Consider the following 5,774-nt stretch of genomic DNA (forward strand, 5'->3'; position numbering starts at 1 on the left):
GTCCGGCAGCGAAGATAAGATGTCTGTTATCGGAGAAAAGTTTTCCGCCAGCGGATATAAATTTCCGCCACCGCAGATAAGTTTTCCGCCAGCGAAGAGATGTATTTTGTCAGCAGAGATAAGATGTCCGGCAGCTGATATAAATTCCTCGCCGCCATAAGTAAAGTAAGTAAATGTTCTGCCAGCGGAGATAAGTTTTCTGCCGGCGGAGAAACGTAATTCGTCAGCGGGGATAAATTGTCTGTCAGGGGAAATAAAAAATTCCCGCCGCCGGAGTAAAGTTTTCTGCCAGCGTAGAGACGTATTTCGTCAGCAGAGATAAGTTGTCCGGCAGGGGATATTTATTTCTCGCCACCGGAAATAAGTTTTCCGCCAGCGGATAGACGTATTTCGTTTGCAGAGATAAGTTGTCAGGCCGGGGATATAAATTTCCCGCCGCCGGAGGTAAATGTTCTACCAGCGGAGAGACGTATTTTGTCAGCAGAGATAAGTTGTCCGGCAGGGGATATAGATTTCCCGGCACAGGAAATAAATTTTCCGCCAGCGGAGAGACGTATTTCGTCAGCAGAGATAATTTGTCTGGCAGGGTATATAGATTTCCCGCCACCGTAGATGAGTTTTCCGCTAGCGGAGAGACGTATTTCGTTAGCAGAGATAAGTTGTCAGGCCGGGGATATACACTTCTCGCCGCCGGAGATAAGTTTTCTGCAAGCGGAGAGACGTATTTTGTCAGCAGAGATAAGTTGTCCGGCTGGGGATATATATTTCCCGCCGCCGGAGATAAGTTTTCTGCCAGCGTAGAGACGTATTTCGTCAGCAGAGACAAGATTTCCGCCAGCGGAGAGACGTACTTAGTTAGCAGAGATATGTTGTCTGGCAGGGGATATAGATATTCCGGCACCGGAAATAAGTTTTCCGCCAGCGGAGAGATGTATTTTGTCAGCAGAGATAAGATGTCCGGCAGCTGATATAAATTCCTCGCCGCCATAAGTAAAGTAAGTAAATGTTCTGCCAGCGGAGATAAGTTTTCTGCCGGCGGAGAAACGTAATTCGTCAGCGGGGATAAATTGTCCGTCAGGGGATATAAAAAATTCCCGCCGCCGGAAATAAGATTTCTGCCAGCGGAGAATCGTAGTTCGTCAGCGGAGATAAATTATCTGCCAGCGGATATAAGTTGTCCGCCAGCGGATATAGATTTCCCGGCACCACAGATAAGTTTTCCGCCAGCGAAGAGATGTATTTTGTCAGCAGAGATAAGCTGTCCGGCAGGGGATATAAATTTCCCCCCGTGGATTAAAGTTTTCCGCCAGCGGATATAAATTTCCCGCAACCGGAGATAAGTTTTTCGCCAGCGGAGAGACGAATTTTGTTAGCAGAGATAAGATGTCCGGCAGCGGATAATTCTCGCCGCCGGAGATAAGTTTTCTGCCAGCGGAGAGACGTACTTCGTCAGCAGAGTTAAGTTTTCCGGCAGGGGGTATAGATTTCCCGGCACCGGAAATAAGTTTTTCGACAGCGGAGAGACGAATTTTGTTAGCAGAGATAAGATGTCCGGCAGCGGATAATTCTCGCCGCCGGAGATAAGTTTTCTGCCAGCGGAGAGACGTACTTCGTCAGCAGAGATAAGTTTTCCGGCAGGGGGTATAGATTTCCCGGCACCGGAAATAAGTTTTCCGCCAGCGGAGAGACGAATTTTGTTAGCAGAGATAAGATGTCCGGCAGGGGGTATAGATTTCCCGGCACCGGAATTATGTTTTCCGCCAGCGGAGAGACGTATTTCGTCAGCAGAGATAAGTTGTCCGGCATGGGGTATAGATTTCCCGGCACCGGAAATAAGTTTTCCGCCAGCGGAGAGACGTATTTCGTCAGCAGAGATAAGATGTCCGGCAGCGGATATAGATTTCCCGGCACCGGAAATAAGTTTTCCGCCAGCGGAGAGACGTATTTCGTTAGCAGAGATAAGTTGTCAGGCCGGGGATATACACTTCTCGCCGCCGGAGATAAGTTTTCTGCAAGCGGAGAGACGTATTTTGTCAGGAGAGATAAGTTGTCCGGCAGGGGATATAAATTTCCCGCCGACGGAGGTCAATGTTCTGCCGGCGGAGATTAGTTTTCTGGCGGCGGAGAAACGTAATTCATTAGCGGGGATAAATTGTCTGCCAGCGGAGATAACTTGTCCGCCAGCGGATATAGATTTCCCGGCACCGCAGATAAGTTTTCCGCCAGCGAAGAGATGTATTTTTTCAGCAGAGATAAGATGTCCGGCAGGGGATATAAATTTCCCCCCGTGGATTAAAGTTTTCCGCCAGCGGATATAAATTTCCCGCAACCGGAGATAATTTTTTCGCCAGCGGAGAGACGAATTTTGTTAGCAGAGATAAGATGTCCGGCAGCGGATAATTCTCGCACCCGGAGATAAGTTTTCTGCCAGCGGAGAGACGTACTTCGTCAGCAGAGATAAGTTTTCCGGCAGGGGGTATAGATTTCCCGGCACCGGAAATAAGTTTTCCGCCAGCGGAGAGACGTATTTTGTCAGCAGAGATATGATGTCCGGCAGGTGATATAAATTCCACGCCGCCATAAGTAAAGTAAGTAAATGTTCTGCCAGCGGAGATAAGTTTTCTGCCGGCGGAGAAACGTAATTCGTCAGCGGGGATAAATTGTCCGTCAGATAATATAAAAAATTCCTCGCCGCCATAAGTAAAGTAAGTAAATGTTCTGCCGGCGGAGATAAGATTTCTGCCAGCGGAGAATCGTAGTTCGTCAGCGGAGATAAATTGTCTTCCAGCGGAGATAAGTTGTCCGCCAGCGGATATAGATGCCCGGCACCGGAAATAAGTTTTCCGCCAGCGGAGAGACGTATTTCGTCAGCAGATATAAGTTGTCAGGCCGGGGATATAAATTTGTCGCCGCCGGAGATAAGTTTTCTGCAAGCGGAGAGACGTATTTTGTCAGCAGAGATAAGATGTCCGGCAGGGGATATAAATTTCCCCCCGTGGATTAAAGTGTTGGATATAATTGTACCGTTTTAGTTTACCGTTATATATATAAGCGATATATAAAACGGAGCTGATACAAGAGACACGTAGTGGTTCGGTTAAACGTTTATTTGAGAGTGAGTAAAGTGGTATATGCATTATGAGCACGATACAATACAGTGTTGCCAGATAATTGTTGCTTATTCAAACAATAGTATCGATTACATTTTTAACACTTCTTCTTAAGCTACATATTATCATTTGAAACTAACTACCGCATGTTTAACTTTGTCATTCCAAGTAATTTAACAAAGTCGTCGTGTTTTTTCTTGCCTAAACATTTTGTTAGTAGATCTGCAACATTGCCGTTTGTCGATACGTATTCTAGTATAATTTCATTACATTCTACTTTTTCGCGAACAAAATGATACTTAATATCAATGTGCTTCGTGCGTTTGTGATGTACCGGATTTTGAGCAATATGTTGCGAACTGATGTTGTCGCCATAGATGGTTAAAGGCTCTGTAACAGTTGACCAACCAATCTCGTCGAGAAGTCTTCGTAAATAAATAGCCTCTTTAGCAGCCATAGATAGTGCTATGTATTCAGCTTCAGTGCTGCTCAACGCGACAACACTTTGCTTAGTTGAAGTCCAAGAAAAATCACTGCCTGCTAGGAAGAATGCGTATCCACTATAAGATCTTCTATCGAGCCTGTCATTGGCCCAGTCAGCATCAGCGAAACCTCTTACTGGTTCACCACACTTGCGGTATGAGATGCCCAAATTCTTCGTACCAGCCAGATACCTTAGAATGTGTTTTGCAGCCGTCTCGTGTTCTGCATGGGGATCAGTATTTCGTTGCGACAGTTTGCTTACTGCGTGCAAAATGTCCGGTCGGCTCAAGACTGCTAAATACATAAGGGAACCAATTAATGACTGATATTGTGTTACATTTACCTTGACACAATTATCATCAATGCAGCCAACTTGATAGCCCGGGTCGAGCGGTGTGCTGACTGGACGGCACTTGCTCATGCCATACGTGTCCAATAGTCCTTGAATATGCGATTTCTGGCAAAACGAAATCGAACCCTGTTCACCGTCTCGCTCAATTTCCATTCCTAGGAAAAAGTTTATGGGGCCGCCATCGTGCATCTTGAAGTTTGATGCGATCTTCTTCTTAATTACGGCTATGTCATTTTTGTTTGGACATGCGATAATTAAATCGTCGACGTAGACTGCAATATAGCTGAATGTTTGCTCATCTTTCTTGACGTACAAGCATGCCTCGTTCTTACATCTCTTGAAGCCCATGGTAGACAATACCTCGTCGAGCGTTTTGTTCCATACTCGCCCGGATTGCTTGAGTCCATAAAGTGCTTTACGCAGCTTTAGAACTTTTTCTGGATGATGCTTGTCGACAAAATTCTGAGGCTGCCTCATGTACACAGTCTCATGGAGTTTACTGTTCAGGCAAGCATTTGATATATCTACTTGATGCATATACAGCTGTTTTTCTGCAGCAATTGCGAGCAACATGCGAATGGTCTCGTACCGAATTACAGGTGAAAACGTTTCCCAATAATTTACTCCAAATTGTTGCCCACAGCCTTGAGCAACCAATCGAGATTTGAACTTCTCGATGAGACCATCCTTGTTTCTCTTAATTCGAAAAACCCATTTGGAACCAATGGCTTTTTGTCCTGGAGGGAGTTCACACAATGACCACGTGTTATTTTCCTGTAGAGCGTCGTATTCCGTTTGCATTGATTCTTTCCAATTTTGAGAATGATCGCCTTGCAATTCTTCAGCAACTGACTGCGGTGTCTCAGTGTCATCCATCTGATTTAGGAAACTATTGAGCACTGCCTGGTACTGCTTTTTCGGTCGCCCGAATTTGCCTGGAATTTGCTTCTTCTGGTCTTATCCACAGCAAATGCGCGAGATCCGAATACTCGCAGGTGTTTTACTGATGGCTTGCGTCCTTTCCAGGCTTCGAATGGTGTACCGCCACTTAAGGCTTTTGTGGGACATCTATTTCGCAAGTAAACTGCCGTGGTAACAGCCTCTGCCCACAAGAACTCCTCCAGCTTTGCATGGATTAGCATACTTTTTGCCATCTCTACAATTGTTCGATTGGCTCTCTCGGCTACACCGTTTTGCTGAGGGGTGTAGGGGACCGTCAGTTGCCTTTGTATACCGCACTCGTTCAAAAAACCAGAAAATTCCTTCTTTACATACTCTGTGCCATTATCGCTGCGCACAGCCTTTATTTTGTTGCCCGTTTGGCATTCCACAAAACTTTTGAACATTTTGAATTTTTCGAAAACTTGGCTTTTTGCGTGCATAATGTATACAAATATCTTGCGCGAGTAGTCATCAATAAATGTCACAAAATAGCGATTGCCGCCGATCGATTTTACATTCATTGGGCCACATACATCTGTATGCACTAGCTCAAGTACTTGCTCCGTTGTACGATTTAACTTCTGTTGAAACGGCAATGCACATATTTTTGCTCTGTTACATGTATCACAATTGATTTCCATTTTCACATTTTCAAAGTTCATGCCATGAACAAGCTGTTTATCGTTCAACTGTTTTAAATCTTGGAAATTAAGGTGGCCAAACCTATTATGCCAATTCATTGCAGGAGAAATTGTGTTCAACATATAAACTGCACTTTTTTCTGAGCACTGTTTGTACACATACAAATTGTTTTCTTGCTTGGCTTTTATTATTGTTTCTCCTTTTTTATTTTTAATCAGTGCCACTTTTCCAATAAATGTAGTAGA

Source organism: Drosophila pseudoobscura, unplaced genomic scaffold (genome assembly GCF_009870125.1).
Source record: "Drosophila pseudoobscura strain MV-25-SWS-2005 unplaced genomic scaffold, UCI_Dpse_MV25 Unplacedtig00000085, whole genome shotgun sequence".
NCBI lineage: Eukaryota > Metazoa > Arthropoda > Insecta > Diptera > Drosophilidae > Drosophila > Drosophila pseudoobscura.